Source organism: Mercenaria mercenaria, chromosome 12, assembly GCF_021730395.1.
Source record: "Mercenaria mercenaria strain notata chromosome 12, MADL_Memer_1, whole genome shotgun sequence".
Lineage (NCBI taxonomy): Eukaryota > Metazoa > Mollusca > Bivalvia > Venerida > Veneridae > Mercenaria > Mercenaria mercenaria.
The window spans coordinates 38,259,955-38,278,778 of NC_069372.1; positions in this window are offsets into that span (position 1 = coordinate 38,259,955).

Below are 18,824 nucleotides of genomic sequence, written 5' to 3' on the forward strand. Positions count from 1 at the left end.
CACATGTACTAGACAATGGAAGAAGAATGCAAAATTGCAAATTCTGCTAGCAAATCCAGCTGCCGAGATTCCGAGGCCAAGATGCTCAACGAATTCTCAACATCATGATAATGGATTTTGCTCTGATTGCCTAAATTATACTAGTGATTGTGTATACAATATGCCATCAGCTATTCTCATTAAGCAGATGCACATGAGTGGTAAAAGAACAGGAAAAAGTAGTTTACTAGTAAATTTTTATTTCATAAAAAATACTAAACTTTAAACATTTGTGAACAGGAAAATAACAGGTGTTACATCAAGAAAACATTATTTAACCTCAAGTCTAACGTTGGAAAATAGTCGCCATTGTAACCATTTTTTTTTCGTCAGAAATATCCGTTACTTCACATTAAATGTTTTTAAAAGAGTATGTTTGTAACTTATCTTTATTAGATTCAAATTTTCATGTGATTTTCCAGCAGAAGAATATTCAAATCTCAAATTACATACAATGTTTAGGTTTTCAAGTATATTTACTAAAAATAGAAAGTCAGCAAGATTTAGGTTTAAAAACGGTAACTATGGTGTTCTTAAAAACTAAAGTTTCAAGTATGTTTAAGCATATACTGTAACGTACATAAAGAAGATAAGTGTGATAGATATTTTTTATGAAGAGTGACAATTTTACAGAGAAGATTTCTTTTGTGACATTAAAGTACCTGCTTTTGCCTGAGACTTCATTACTCATTTTTTTCAAAAGCTGGTCAAAAGTCACGGACATTTCATAATATTTGAAGGCGGGAACACTAACTTGAAATGGTAAAGTATAACAAGCAACAGGTTATTTGAACAGAAAACACATGGAATTTATAAAAACAAATCTCAGAGAAGCACAAAGTGCATCAAAAACATTATTATTGTTTTACATGACCCCTTTATAGATATTACAAATCACGATATGTAACTAAACTGCCAGTTTTGTACGCATCTTTAAGCAAACTAACCAACAGAAAACATTGAACGACAAACTACTATTGTCTTTTATAAGCTTCATAAACACGAAACAGTTACAAAAATAATTAACTCTTTAACAGATTTAAAAGTCAATTTTCAATATGCATTATACGTCTGAAATATCCGTTACCAACTTCTTACTTATTCAAACATTGATCGTGACATTGAAATTATGAACATACACATACTTTTTAACAATCGTACCTATCTGCAAAAGTTAATATATTTTCTAGCACTCATTTAAACCCCCAATAATCTTATTAAGCACTGCCCTGAATCTAACAGTCACATAAACGTAACGAACATTTCACCACAATTTTACTTCTGACTATGATCATAATAGATACGTTCAATCTCTGCTTTGTCTTCATCTGAAAGTTTGAACAATCTCTTAGTTTTTCCTGTAGGAACTGGTTCTGTTATTTTCTTGATAATTTCAGAACATTTCATCCAGATAATGTCAGGCCGACGTGGCCACTGATACATACTCTTCCTATTCTCCATAAAAGATATTTCCACCTCCATATCGTCTTCATCTACATCCGTGACTTTACCCACATACCATTTTCCACCATACTTTGCAGCTACATACTCATTTACACCACATGGCATAGATTCCTGATTCTCATTTGTTGATTCCTCAACAATACTCTCAGTACTTTCATCACTTGCACTTTCTGCTGTTTTGCTAGAGACGTAAGCTTTTGGCTCTACTGTATCCCTTCTCCATGAACTGCAAATTAACTGTTCTGAGAGACACACATTACAATAGCAACTGGTTTCTCGCACTGATACTTCCGAGTTCCCGTGTCCCACAACTGCGTGAACTTTCATAGTCCCACTAATTGCTTTTACTGCCCTCTTGTTTAGTTCAAGTGCCTTTTCTTGACATTCGTCCTTACTAACAAAAAGGAACTTTACATTATGCAAGTTGCATTTTTCTGATTGTGTCCATGCAAAGAAGTCTTGTGCATTCTGGATGGTTGCTTTTCCTGCGTTTACAGCTTCATCGGCCATCCTCTTGGTTACCCCACCAAGACCATCACATGGGCCTTTTCCGTGGCCCGATTCGAAATAATACCATTTCGAGTTGTTGCCATGGAGATCTTTGTGGTTGGCCACTTCATAGAAAATGAACTTGTTTCTATATTGCGAAGTGGGAATATCTGTCCAGTAGTGGACGCAAGACACGGTTGGACAGATTAGTTTTACTTCCTGCTGGATAGTCCCGAGAAAGGTCAAACAGTGTTGGAGGAGTGTGATAGTTCATCCGAGACTATGACAAAACTCTTGTGCTGCAGCTCTTGGGATCCAGTCGGTCGGTAAAAGATGATAAATGGATGAAGGGTAATATTTGTCATGTTCCAGTAGGCTGACTGGATCTCATTCAAAGCCTTACATGTCCAGTTTTCAGAAAGGTCCATCTGAACAATAACATTGTTTTCAGGCAAATTGTCTTTCAAACGTCTCATTTCTCCATACTGAGTCTTGACTCTGTTCACATGGGACGCAAATCCTCTACTTGGGCCTCCATGTGAGTTACAAACTCCTGTTTCGTAACCTTCTGCTCAACTACTCTCATTACCATCTTCTTCTTTCCTTTCTCTTCAACTGCTACACGTTTCCATTGGCTCAGGATTATTTCATCACTGGTCACTGTTTGTTTCAGATCTTCAAGAAAGTTTTCTTTCGTGTCAAGCATTTTGTCTGCATTTAAACATACTCTGACATTTTCATTTCGAGCTGATTTCAATGTCAGTGACATATTTTGGTGACGTGTGCAGAGACATGTAGATCTACTTATGAATGAAGCAAGCAGTATACTCTTGGGGCGAATCCGACAGAACGAGGAAAGAGACAACTTTATACCTTTGTTTTCTGACATGAACTTCTGGTGTAGATTTGTTAAGTAATCTGTCAGAACCCGGGTTTGTTTCTTCTCATGATTTTCTGTCTTGTAATCTTTCTTTCCCGGCATCATTCTACTATTGTCGTCCCTCTCCATAAAAGAAACAACCTTTTCTCTGTGCTTAAAAATCTCTCTCCTACGTTTAAACCTTTCTATCGATACACTTTTTGATAAAGAACGGCCCAACTTGTTTCTGCATAGCCCAGTTTCTGTACTTGCCATTCGTATACATCTGTACTTTTTCAATATTTCTCCTCCTACCAGACCACGTAGTATGCCTCTGTGATGCTTCTTGGTCTTTTTCTTAGCGCTTTTTACTTCTTCACAAAGCACGTTGCTGAAAAGTAGCTGTTTTCTTACTGACTTTATTTGGTCTTTTCTCAAACCAAGGTTCTTCACTTGCTTGTCTGTTTTTGATCGTGGAGTAAGCTGACTCAAGCTAGTTTTTCTAGATCTTTGTATTGCTCGTAACTTGCTTCTGTACTTTTTGTGAAGGATCTCGTACTTTTCTTTCCATACCTTCATCTCTCTTCTGCATGCATTCAAAATATTTTGCATTCTTACTCTTGGCCCACGAGCACGTGCAGGAAACCGTATCTGGACTACAAGGTGACTTGGACCTGCTTGAGGTTCCACAGCTACAGAGGATGCACTCTCGTACCCGCTGGTATTACAAACCTCTTCATTTTCGCCAGCAACGTTATCTATTATCTCTGCTTGTGCTAATAATTTCTTTTTCTGTCTGTATGATCTCAAATAGTCTCTGTTCTTTTGGTTTCTGTTGGCACGTTCTGCTCTGCTTAGTTGACTGCTTGGGACATAGTTTGCTTTGCGCCTCCTTCGTTCTCTTGCCAGATACTGGACATAGTCTTTTTCTTTAAGCCGCTGCCTTCTGGATCTCCGCTCTTGCCTTGACCATTATATCTGAAATAAAATCATAAACTTTACTGAAATGTTCGTTACCTTTCCATAAAATGTTCGTTACCAAATTTTTAAGGAAAAACCTAACGTTGAAATAAATCCATGTTGTATTTATTTATGCTGAAATCATTGAATATCAATTTAAACATAAAATAGGCTAGAAAGATACAGACACCAACGAAAATTAACTTTTTATTTATTGAACAATTAATGGGAGTAGGTGCTGTCTTGAATTTCTACTGTAGGCAGTCCATCTATTTGTCTGTTATTTCAAAAACAGTAGCAACAAATGATGATTTTCCTATTTAGACTATAAACGTGTGTGTTAAAAAAGTTATTGTGACATTTTTTCTTAAATTATGTTATACTGTATGCTTTTATCTGACTTAAGAATCGTAACAAAATATGTGAATTGTTCGTTACTATCGCATAACGAACATTTCAATATATTCCACTTTTATTTTCTCGCATATGATGACATGCGTGGCAACGTAATGTTTTCAGGGCAATAAAATTGATATTTTTCTAAAACCAAGTATACTTACAAATACCAGTTGGCAATATCTTTAAAGTGAAATGCCAATGCAAAAAAAACATACCTTCAATCCGTGGACAATTGCAGCACCAAATATTTGTTTAATTCTCCAAAACAAACACCGCGGCCATTTTTCCTTGCACAGTTGACAAAATTATGATGTCATATATAAACGTCATAGCTTTGAAAGAAACCTGCACCATACTGCTTCATTTTATGAGGGGCGTGATATCGAACATTTCTGTCACGAACATTTCAAACAGGAGATTTTGACAAAACTTTGAGCGATTGTGGAAGTACGAGTAGTGGAATTTTAAATATAAGAAACTTTATGGACCAATCTAAATTCCAATAAAGCAACAAAGATTCTTCTTAGCAGTGTAACTGAGATAGCCCACGTAACGAACATGTCAGTTTGTTATTTACCTCTCAAGCAAGCTTTGGATATAGGAAAATATTGGGAATGTTTCCAGTCACAATTGTTTGTATGTTGTCTATACTTCAAAGGATGGCTATGCTGGTGAAATATATGTAAAACCTTTTGTGAGGACTTATATAATTTTGATTCTACCACTGATTATAGCTCCTATAACGAACATTTCACTGATTTCGGCGACAGTCAAATTTAAACATTTGAATGCTGACGGAAAATCAATCTAGAGGAAAACTGTTATAAATAAAAGAACGAAGTGATTGTACCAACGTATAGTATCAAAAGAAATCCCTTAAATTCGTACCTTATTTGCCTGTGTAAAATGAATTGTAATGTATTTTAGAGTTCTGTAATTGGCGACAGTAACGAACACGTCATTTTAGAATGCTTGGTGTCGTGTTTTTCAAAAAGTTCAAAAGTTATTATACTCTGACTTATACACACTGTAGATCCATATTCAACAGATCGCGTGCAAACGATGAAAATGGTAGAAATTAAATTATCACGGCAAAATGGACCAGCGACATTATTTACATCTGCTTAATGAGAATGACTGCATACCGAAATGCACAAAGTGTGTTGAGGGCCACCAAATATTTTATGAAATAAAATTCGTCCATAAAATGGTACATTAAATATTGTATCTAATTACTGAATAGCCACATGCAAGCATTCGTTTCTTTAATAATACGAGATTTTCCGGATAATTTCATTTTCAAAGATGGCAATATAAGCTATATTCAACTCTATTAGGCCATTATTTCTCTTGATTTTATCTAATCAATAATATGCAGCAGTTACTTTTTCCCTGATAATTTGTTGGATCTAACCCGAAATAGGTCAGGTGGTAATCTTTGTAAGACGCGCACTTTATAATACAGCCATTATTCAAGTATGTAATAACGTATATTTGAATAGATCAAAAATTTTACTTAATAGTGTTTTGCTTACCCTGCTAGCAAAGTTTCCATTTACTTTCACCAGTCTAAGGTGAAAGAACTCTACCGAGGTCATGTCACCCTGCCACTCCGAGTTTATATTTAGAATTAGCAAAGTCTCATGCAAACCACCAAATGATTCGACAGTACTCTCAGGCTGCGCTTCTATTCCTAGTGTATTGTTTGACTCGACAGTGCTTCTTCCTTGGTTCCGGTATAATGACATATATCGACAGCACAACGCCTGTGACAAGAGGATATAGAAGCTGCATACACAAGCATCTAAATAAAAGTAAATATAGTATCAAAATTATTATCTATTATGTTGGGTTATCCCCTCGGAATCAAATAACTAAATAATAGAAATACTATACAGATGTTGATTATTGATAAATGATTTCGTGATTACGATAAAGTCACAAAGCGCACAGCCCTAGATTTGGCAGTGTGGACGAAAATTATTAAATAGATGGCGGCATTAAGATACCATACTATTGCAATATTCAAGAATCAATGTTACTGCAATTCCTGTACGACTAAGCCACTGGCAGTGTAATACGGAATATTTTCTTACATAATACATGCATGCGCAGGCACCAAATAGCACTGAAAACACAGTCAAAATTGTAATTCGAAAGCAAAATTTATATGACTTATGCCGTTCAAATCAGTTCGATCAAATTAACCTCCTTAGAAATTTTGATTTAACAAAAGCCACAGTAAAACAATCTAATTACAAGCGTAAACATAGATATTACAGACATAAACCAATGTATAGTCTGTATCATATACGGCAACTTTTCAATAACATCGACTTTTTATCTTTCGCTTCTACGACATCCACATCAAAATAGTTTTTGATAAAAAGCGTTAACATAAATAATGTGGTCATAAACCGATTTAGCTGGTAGAACAAAAGGGACCGCAGACAACGGTTTAATAACATGTAGCTTTTACCTGACTACTTACCTTCAGGTAATGCTACCAAATAATATATTTTAACTACTTTACCCAACACCAGCATAAATTTCTGTTGTCCACATGCCTGTTTTCTTTACCCATCGCCCAAAAGAAATTTACTTTCAATACCTGCTTAAAATAAAACAAAACAATAGATTGTACTGCTGTATAATGAATAAAATGTGACGCAATCTAATACTTAATGTATGATTAATTTAAAACCATTTCCAGTTTCGGAAAGTCAACATAGTACTGCTGTAATTATTACCCAATGTACAGTAAAATGCATAGTCTAATCATCATCATCATAACCGCCACCACCGTCCTCATCATCACAATATTTTAATTTTGCGTTCCAAGGTATGATTACTAGCCACACGTCACCATCAACATCATCATCATCATGAGGATACCATCAAAATTATAAAATAAGAACAATTAGTAAATAACCACGATATTATATTTCTTAAACTAGAAATGCTTTTGAAAAAGGCGCATATCTCCCACAACTGCCTTATCAGACTTTCAGTGCTTTGATTATACCGTGACTGCCTTATCAGACTTTCAATGCTTTGATTATAAAAAACAAGTTTCAAGGGCCTTCATTCCGAAGTGCCTGAGCCGATCTGGCAAGTTAACGAACTTGGCCGAGATATTATGATCAAACACATTTTCGTCAAATTTGGTGAAGATCGGATGTGAAATGTTCATCTTAGAGTGCGGACAAGTTATGTGACAGACGGACATATGGACGCAGACAGACAGACACGCACGCACGCACGCATGGACACACGGACACACACACACACACACACACACACACACACACAGAGGAATAAATAATATATGGCGACCACACCACTATGCGGACCTGCAAAACTGAAAAGATAAGTTGATATCCAACGCACAAAATACTGGAGAATACTATTCCACAAACTGATAAATTTGTTTAGTTATACATTTGTACGCAACAGACACGGGTGCAAAGGCCAGGGTCGGGCACATTGTGCCGCGCAATAGTTAACCCTCCAAGCAATCAACTTCACTAAAAGGTAAAAGGTAAAGGTAAAGGTAATTTTATTTACCGTCGCTTTGTGAAACAATTAACATAAGTTCTGCAGAGCTTTTGAGCGACCCTATTTTAAGAACAGCTAAAACCATTTATACCTTACCCCCAGCAGTTTGCTGGTACCCATTTACAGCTGGGTCGACTGTGGCAAACGTGATAAAGTGCCTTGCCCAAGGACACACCGCAATGGGAGTAGCCAGGATCCGAACCAGGGGCCTTCACCTCCGTGGGAAAGCGTCTTAGCCCTCTTGACCAATGCGTCCACTAAGCGGCACTCAAGGACATAAACAGGGGGTGGTGTCTGTTTCAACATACCCAACTGTTAGAGGTTTGTAGCAAAGTGATCCACAAATATATAAAATATATAGTATGTACTGACTTACAAGTACACATTTATAAACAACTTTCGACGGGTCAAAGACCAGTTGGCCGAAGAGTTGTAATCCCTGTTTAATATAAGATACAGTCAATTCGAGGAATTTGGCTGAACGGCCGACCATGTAGGTCAAGGCCCCCTCTAACGGTTACGAAGCGCACGCCCTTAACACCAATAATAAGAGAAGGCCAGTCGAACGCCGAACTTAAGATGCTGGGATCTAGTGGCCAACCTAGAAGTGAGCTTGAATTTTAAGATACTACCGCAGTATCAAACCTTTAAAAGGCATACCAAAATTGTGGATCATATAAATTTTATATAGCTCACGTGATCAACACGGCGCGTAAAAAAACATTTTTGAACAAACAAACAAAATTAATTCTCCTGTACGAGTGCGTTGGACCAGTATCTCCTCTGAGAGACATAATAACAACGTCAGTAATAAATTGATAATCATTGTGATCATCATCCAAATCGTCCATTCCAATATCATCATAAGAATCGTCTTGACCACTAATCGTGTTCACCAACATCGACCTTTTCTGTACATAAATCTACTAAATCCGTTCTAGTATACTTAGTATTATAACCATCTGCAACGACAGCAACATGACCATAATGGACAGCTTGATAAATTATTACGCTTTATAAGTATTCAACTGCTAGTAGCAACAACCATAGAAAGATGCGTTCATTCATTCTCAATTTTCAATCGTTTTTTAATTTTTGCATTTCATTTGTAATAGAGTGTATATCTAAGGCAGTAGTGAAACAAATAAAATGTTGTTGATAATGCTGTTGTAAAATATGCACGTATTGAGGCCTTCGGTCTTGAAATGTTCAAAGATATTTCATTTATTCGTTGAGGATAGTCGTTTAGTTTTGACTGAATAAGCAGTGTAAACTTTGAGCTTTCATCCTAAATTATTAGAATTTTGCGACGTGTCAAATCTTTGACATGAGACGTGTAAAACTGTCACCCAATATCCAAAACACAACATCCCCACAAAACGGCTACAAACAAATAATGACGATTGCTGCTACTTTTCAATAGAAACGGGGATTTCCCTCAAAAAGAACCCAGCCCCTGATACTGCAAACAACAAATGACTGTTGGACACAAACAACACATGAAAACATCCATTCATGTGCCCCAGCGGCCAACCACTGCAGCCTTGCACCCTTCTTTAATTTAATGAAATACGCTGTAAAGGAAAAAGACAATTTGTTCAAAACTTATCTGCATTTTTCTTGCATCCTCCTCTCTGTGGCAACATTACTGGAAAACGCCAGCTCTTCAAACATGTGATGAACATATTTTTATACATGAAGTGTTGACTTGCCTGCTTAGTTATGCAGGAATGAACCGGTTTGAAATATATAATTGATCAAAACGACCCAACACGTGAACCACTCGTGCGTGAAAGTGATTAATCGAGGCACGTTATATTATATGGACTGGATTCGAGTAATAGAAGCAGAAATTATAGCTCATGCGTACCTACTGAAAAATAACATAGATTTATTTCTCAAGAGAACATAAATTCCTTTAACTTACACCAGAAACTTTGTTCCACCAACATATTGACTTATTTGTTATTTAGATAGTCTCCAAAAACAAAATTACAGCCTTACCAATCAACACTTAGTCAACAGACACAGGCCTTCCGGCGTTCCTACTTTTTCCTACTTTTTTTAAATGCTTCCTACTTTTTCCTACTTTTTTAAATGCTTCATACTTTTTCCTACTTTTTAAATGCTTCCTACTTTTGCCTACTTTTTGACGAAAAGCTCCTACTTCTTCTACTGTTTAGCTTGACATAAAAAGGGGAAAATCCAGCCTTTTCAGTGGTTATATTTGCCAATGATGGACTGACATGATGTGTAACACATTGCTTGCAGTTTCTGGAGACATTTGGTGCCTCCTGCAATACATTGCCTCATATTAAGGTACCTATAATCCTATCATTGGAAACTTCATACGCATGTGGTGCTCTGCTGAGGGTGCTTGGTTGTATTTGAGTGCTTAAATAGCACATTTTAGTAGTGTTTCGGTATGGATTTGGACTACATTTCATGTTAATAAGCTCCTACTTTTCCTACTTGTTCGTCCGCATACCTCCTGTTTTTTTTCCCTACTTTTATTGTAAGGTCCTCCTACTTTTCTCCTACTTCTTTTCAAGGCCATGCTGGAAGGCCTGTAGACAAATCCTCGCACAAAGTTCGAAGGTACGTGACATCAGAAGTTAGTTTTCAGAGTTTTAAATTCAATGTTTTGATTTATTAGCCCAGTATACACTACTATGTGTTGAATATAGACCAATCGTACAGAACAATCATTGAACTGCTGATTTATATATAAAGTAAGAAAAGTATTTATAGAAGTATTATGCTTCATCACTAACCTATTGTCTACAGACCATAGGGACAACAGTAGAGGCAATTTTTCAGATGTGTTTATCTAGGCTATAACCTATGTCTGAGTGAGATATCTGCTTTACAGAAGCGAACAATTACTATTAGGTTATTTAACATTGTTCTGTACAATACGGAGTGAGATATCTGCTTTACAGCTGAGAAAAAACATATTGGACGAGCCGCTAGGCGAGTTCATAATGGTTTTCTCAGCTGGGTACGAGTCCAAATATATCTCGTATTGTACAGTACAATGTTAAATAACCTTTTTATTCTATATCTATTTTATCTTACTATAATAATAGTTTAAATTAAAAATGTTTCACTGAATATTGTATTCCTGCCTTTTCTTGTTTTTCCCAGCTTGGTATGAGTGCAAATATATATTATACAGAACAATGTTAGACCTTAGATAACCTTTTTATTCTATATTCATTTCACTTCATACGTAATATACGTAATTCATTGAATGTTGTTTTTTCTGCGTATCATCATTAAAAAAAAGTATATGGTGCAACCTCCCTACAACAGCCATTTGGCGATTTGGGTGGTAATAATACTTGGCTAAGATATAAGCCCATAAACATTGTCAGCAAGTTTGGTGAAAATCGGATGAAAACTGTTCGACTTAAAAAAGCGGACAAGGCTAAATTCCCCGTTTTTCGAGTAATTCAAGGACTATAATCAAAGAGTGCCTGGTACAATTTGGCTGGTTATCGAAATTGGCCGAGATATAATGCCCACAAATATTGTCAGCAAGTTTGGTGAAGATCCGACGAAAACTGAATTATAGAGCAGACATGTTTTGGATGCTGACCGCCCGTCCGTTGCCATTCATAATCTTCTCCATTTTGTTTTTTAACCGTTAAATAAAAACTGCTGAGGTAGCTATCCAGGCAGTCAGGGCTGATACCAATTTCTAGGTTTCGTTCGGAACGGCTTCTTTTAGCGACTTTTCAAATACTTCAACATTTGATGATCCTTTTTTTCTGTATTTTTAAGTTTTTTTTGTATTATTAACGAACGTTTTAATATCTAAATCAGATAGCTTTGTTATCCATTGAATCGCTTTTTGTGTGTTGTAAACAAAAAACAAACCCAAATTAAATCCAGATTTCAAGACGCGAAATCAAACTCTGTACATAGAGCGCCTACTTCATCCGATTTACATTCGGAACATTTTCACGCGTTTCGGGCTTTATCGTTTGTTTAACATGGGACTGTTGAACCGTCCAAATACAGAAAATACAGGATTTTTTGTACGCGCGTGCGTCCATATACAGAAAATACAGGATTTTTGTACGCACGTGCATCCAAATACCGTAATATATTGTACGGTTACGTGTTGCAAATGAACGTTCGCGATTGGATAGATAAAATAGGTATAGAATAAAATATGTTACTTTATGTGCGGATTTTCAAGTTTCATCTGTTTATGAAATGCCTGCAACTGGGTGTGCATTTCATTTAAATTTACATGCGGTGATTTTAGCTTTATATGTGGCGCATTGTATTTTATATGTGGTGCTTTCAATTGTATAAACGGTTCGCTTCATTGAATATGCTGTACCTTTATATTTATATCCTGTGCTTTCAACTTTACATGCGGTGCAAATAACATTATGTGCAAACTACAAACTCGGATATTATTCGAGGGCATTATGCTTCTTCTACACCGGTTCATCCGCGCCATTTTGTCAAGTGAAAGCTCGCTTGACGAAGTAGATCTTGGCGCTATTTTCTAGCGCTTTGTGTCCTCTGCATGAAAAAATGTTATCGGCGATGTTCGTTATTTAGCGTAATAAACTGGATCTCATAATGTTGTTTAACCATAATGAAGTATGCAGCGCATAAACACTTGAAATCACCGCAAATGAAGTTGAAAGTACCGAATATTAAAATCGAACCACACCTAATGAAGAGGACCAACGAAAGGTGAAACAACATACATAGTTAAATGTACAGCATATAAAGATAAAGGCGACGCATATAAAGTTGAAAGTACCACATAACCAATTGAAACGGTCGAATAATGATAAAAAGTTAAATAATTATACTACACAATCTATCATCATCAGAAGACAGCTATGACCTGTCATATGTTACCTTGAACTTTCAGTAGCTGACTCTAGGATATTTTGATGTATGTAGGCTGAAACTTGGGCAATATATAAGGAATGAACTAACCGAAATAGTGCTTAGAAATCTTTATTTTATTACTAGGACACGAGTATAAGAAGCGACCGACTCACAGCCACTCTTTAATGCATCCGATTTTAGCCATGATGAGATGTGACCTAGATTTAAAGCATATGTCAATAAGAATGGCCTGTCGCTTCTGACTACTTGCAACAGTATAAAATTAATACGGGTACCCCTAACGGCAGCATGTCAATACATGCGATCAGCTGTTTAGACGGAGTAGAGAAATAAGTATATTTACAACTGTAGAATGCCGAAGCTGTTAAGCTCTCGTCAGTATATACATTTCTACCCTTTTTATCCGCAATTAATACATATTGATGATTTGTGATAGACCAATCAGACTAATTTTCAAAACGTGACTGAATGAACACTTTAGTCTTCAGATTTCAAATATACTAGTCGTTAGTGATACTCTCTCGGCCACTTTAAAATCTTCAATAACACTTATCAAATACAGGATACTACACGAGTTTTTTTTACTGAAACTATTAAACACATTGAATAAAATTGTAATATGTACGTTGGTATGTTTAGGACATGCATTTACTTGTTTTTAGATTAAATTATCATCTCATCTTGTGTGCACGACATCTTACCTCGTGCGCTCGACATCTTATCTCGTGCGCACGACGTGCGCATTTGACATTTGGGATTACGTATTAAATATAAAGTAGTTTAGACGCTTTTCTATCTTTGCCCTTGTCAATTTTTATCCTGAATGCATGTGAACAAAAAATCATAAATGTAAACACTCTGGTAACTAGCTATTTGGCCTTATACCATTATTATCATTCTATTTCAAGATCACCATAATCATAATACCGACAGGTAATTTCAAATTTACGCTCAGAAAATAAAAGCAGCGTAAGAATTTTTAAATTCTTTTTGGCCTCGTCTTCTTCAGGAATTGACTGACAATTAATCTGACATATCGGCCTCGTACATTGGATTTCCATTTTAATAAGGACCTGCTACGACCTTCATGAAACACATATGGCTCATAGACAGGTTGTTCTTACACAGAGAGACCTCGCACTTGGTTGATATTCTATACATATCAGAAACCAAAAGAAATTGATGAAATCGAGCACATTAAACGCCGATATATTCAGAAACTGTCTGAAGACTAGACTGGCATCAGTCGTTAGAGTCATTGAATGTAAAGCACCTGGCCATAAAATCAATCCTCTCTGATACCACTTTCTAAAAGAATTTACAAAATCTCTTGCCTACTGGCATCAGTCGTTAGAGTCATTGAATGTAAAGCACCTGGCCATAAAATCAATCCTCTCTGATTCCACTTTCTAAAAGAATTTACAAAATCTCTTGCCTACTGGCATCAGTCGTTAGAGTCATTGAATGTAAAGCACCTGGCCATAAAATCAATCCTCTCTGATACCACTTTCTAAAAGAATTTACAAAATCTCTTGCCTCTGTTTCTAACGACTGGACAAATGCGATTCTGAACCGGACAGATTTCATACTCGCTAGTTATCACCATCTCATTAAGATCATTGCAAGCGTGTTCATGATGTAATGTAACCTTTGGCTGACTGCCCCAAGAGTTCAATAAGCAGTGCTTTGCTTTTATGACTTGGTGAGTAAGGTAGAGAGAGAAATCAATTTTCACTAATTGTAAAAGATCCCAGTAAGTATAAATAAATTACAATTTAAATTTGAAAATGTATAAATTACATCAAAATACTGTCAATTTAATTCTATTTACGAATTGTTTTAATCCTTGATAAGAAAAAACAGTGGGAAGAGATTTGAAATTGAAAAAAAAAATATTTCTTTTAAGATACCTTCAAATCATTTTTGTGAATGAATTAAATACATTTTATTCAATATACCGCCAAAGATTTTTTACTTATGTCAGAGGGTAGATAAATCTCTGCAAAAAGTCACAAAATTATTTTCCTGTCTACAGTCCCCATGCATGCAGATTCATGTTAATTAGACTGTAGTGGTACCTGTGAATGGCATGGTGCAATGTATTACATCAATTATAATTCTGATTAGATAGTGAAGACATGCTGTGCACCTAGGGTGCTAAGTAATAACAATAACAAATGACTTGAAAACTGACCAACATAATTGAAGGTGGCAACTTTAGAAAATCATATCAATCTGAAAGTTTATATGTCATATGTGTAGAGAAATTTTTCAATCATAGTTAAAATTAAGCCTGTTTAATCAATCAGTTGTTTAAGGGAAAAACAATATAAAAATGATTTCAACTTTCCATGATTTAAGAAAGCATTTTTATGTTGTATGTATTATGGAATATAATGTAACGTTATAAAGGGTGTAGGAAAGTTTGTTCCAACTGGAAAAGTAAATCAGCAAAAACACGAAAAGTAAGACCTGCCTAGTTTTCAGTCATATTGAATGCTGATATGCTTACTCAGTGCTGCTACAAAATGTGGTTAATTGCAGTTTTTAGCTCGACATTTCGAAGAAAATGTAGAGCTATTGCACTCGACCTGGTGTCGTCGTCGGCGTCGGTTAAAGATTTTGATAAAGTCAAATATCTCTGTTACTATCAGAGCTATTGACTTGAAACTTAAAATAGTTATTTACTATCACAGTCTACACCAGGAGAAATAATCCCCATAACTCTGATTGAATTTTGACAGATTTATGCCCCTTTTTAATTTAGAACTTTTTCGTTAAAGTTTTTGATAAAGTCAAATTTCTCTGTTACTATCAAAGCTTTTGACTTGAAACTTAAAGTAGTTATCTATTTTCACATTCTACACCAGGAGAAACAATCCACGTAACTCTGATTTGAATTTTGTCAGATTTATGTCCCTTTTTAACTTAGAATTTTTTGGTTAAAGTTTTATATAACGTTCAATATCTCTGTTATTATTAAAGCTCTTGACTTGAAACTTAAAACAGTTATTTACTATCAAAGGCTACACCATAAGAAACAATCCCCATAACTCTGATTAGAATTTTAACAAATTTATGCCCCTTTTACTGGCAAAGCTGTAATTCAGAGTCAAGCAGCGTGCTGTCTTACGGACAGCTCTTGTTCTTGAACCGATAACTTTTAAAAACTGTAATAAGCTACATTTTTTCTTCTGAAATACAAAAATGATTATTCTTCAAGCTAGTATAGATTAATTGTCTAGTTTTTGGAAACGCTCGAAGTATTCATGTTGTCATTTTTTAAATAATGATGAAAATGGTACTTCCGGTCTGGTTAACATGCTAAAATATTCACATACACAAAGAATGAAATTCCTTATGATGCTTACTTTTCCTAATATAAACCGAGGTATGTTACGCGTACATTTTAACTGGATTCGCGATTTGGTAAAAAAAATTGTGCAAAAAATAATCACGTCTGCAGTGTTTGATAAGTAGTATTTTTATGAAATTAAGTTCAACTGTTGACAGAAATAAATGAAAATTAAGATTCATGCAGGAAATATTTATATTTTAATACACATGGTTTTAAGGAAATTTCATGAAAATGTGTTATAACACTTTACAGACAGATGAAAATGTAATGTACAATAATATGTAATTTATCCCCAATCAAATAACATACATACAAAAGTGCATCAATTAAATGTTGAATTCCTGTTGATATAAGCCACAGTAAATGTAATTTTCATTTGTAATGATTTCTTAAAGTCAAAACTAGCGATTTCTAAAGCAATTTTAATAATATTACATTGAAAACATAAACTCCTGACTCCTGTCATATTTTCTACAATAATGTAAACAAATAAAAAAAAACATTTCGAAAGATGTGAATGTTGAAAAAAGTTCTGCAGCAGCTATTCAGCAACTATAAATGCCTAACCAATTACTTCAGTTCTGCATGAAAAAGGCTTGGCTTTCTTTCAATACTAGAGAAAAATCAAACATCTGGTACAGGTCATTTGAAATAGTTTATTCAATTAATCTTGTTGCCGGTCAGTTTGTGGTGGCTATTGACAGGAGCTACTAATGGCTCTTCATGATGTTATATAATCTCAGAATCGCATTTTATAAGTCTGTTGAGATGAGCCTAGAGAGAAAATGTTTTTCTGAGAAAATAATTTAATGTCAGTATAAAGAAATTAATATTATTACAGACTATTTGATCTAATATTATTACAGACTATTTGATCTCAACAGACTTTGTAAGTCTATCTGAAGACTTGAATGTTCCTGAACATCGGGAATATTAAAGATATCTATGGTGATCTGTTAGGGTCGTCACTACGGTTCACTATAAGAGCTCAACATGCAGATTAGTGATGGATTGGCAATGGTACATGGTCACGATGCGGAGGATGCTATTATATCACATCATATTCTCGTATTATCTCCCCTTCGAACTAAGAGCTGCACTGCGACACAAAGAGGTGAAAGCACGAAATAATAGAATGAAAACACGATGTGCAAACACGACACTAACATACTAAGGTAATAATGTAGTTGCTCATCACAATCGTACCATCCTAAGACAATTTCTTAGAAAATATAACAAGTATATGAAGTCGTACAGAATGACTGTGGAACATGCAATTTCACAACTTAAGTCCTAAAAGGCATTCAACTCAGTATGAAAACATTCAAGACCATTGTTGAGATATTTGTAGACAGAAAGATATACGTTTGAATTATTGAAATATAATTGCCTTTGCAATTATTGTTTATGTTCACTACTTCTCTCTTTGAGACTGACAGGGCCTGCATTAGGTCAGTAGTCCGCTCTCCGATGTAGGTGTCCGACAAAGTTGCAAAACTATAAATTAACTTTTTCCGTGCGTCTGTGAGAAATCAAATCAAAGTTAAAAACATAAACGTCTACAACAGTTTAGCTCCAGTTTATTTCTAACCCCGATATGGGTCGAATTTGTTCCTAACCTCGACATGGGTCGAATTCTTTCCTAACATTGACATCGGGACGATTCTTTCCTAACCTTGACATGGGTCGAATTCATTCCTGCTAGGTAGCTACCAGGTCGGTCTGTGGAAAGTCGGCGGTTCCAACGCCAAAGTCAGTCCCTGGAAAAGCGCTCGTTTGTACTTGAAAGAAAAGCAGTCAGTTCATCTGGACAATAAAGGTTGAAAGTTGCCATATGGCCCTAACTATGTCTGTGTATCATAGAAACAGAATGAAAAGAAAATGTATTGTGTAACGTTATATACCATTTAACACAAAAGCTTATCTTTATTTATACGAATTGCATATAAGCAAGTAGAACCACATTATAACAGAAAATATAATTTTCTTCGATTAAACAGAAAAAAACTGTTGTAAATTAGAAGAAAATTATTTTCCATTGGTCGAATAGTGTATCCGATAGGTGGTGTATTTGCACAAAGTTTTCGTGCTCACATTACTCTACTAAGGTTGGCGATCGACGGGACATTATTGATATATTAAAATTAAAAATTGGCAAATTTAATTTTTTATGATATATTGCTTCAAATTGTCTTGATTAATTATGACGATCTGTAGATTTGATTTTCTGTATATATAATCGGGCATTTGTTAAAATAAAAAATAAATGCAAAACTTTGAATGTTTATCATGATATATGTTTTAACATGATGTTGAATGACATATGATAATTATGATAATGTATAATGTTTGTATGATAATAAGTAATGTGTATTGATATTTAGTATTGTGATGTATGATTAAGATTTTTCAAGTGCTTCTTACCAAATAATACAAGTATATTGAAATAATTTGGTGTTCTTTGTCTCTTAAGGATACAAAATGAGTTTAATGGAATATAAGATTCTTGTGAACTACAGGTAACCTCAAGCGATTAGAAAGAAAGTGTTCCTATTACCCCCCTGGCATTATGTATTAAAGAAACCCCTAGGAAAATCGATGTTACACGGCAAACGTTGAACAAACAGTATAGAATCCAGGTAATGTTTACTAACTGCCATTACAGAATTACACGTACATGTATTCGAAATATTTTTGAAAATATTGCGAGAAGAAACAGGTAATATATTGCTAAAGTATTTTAATGTGAAATTGTACCTACGCTCTGTTGGCTCACGATGTATGAACTGATTTGTATATTTTCTGTGAATTGAT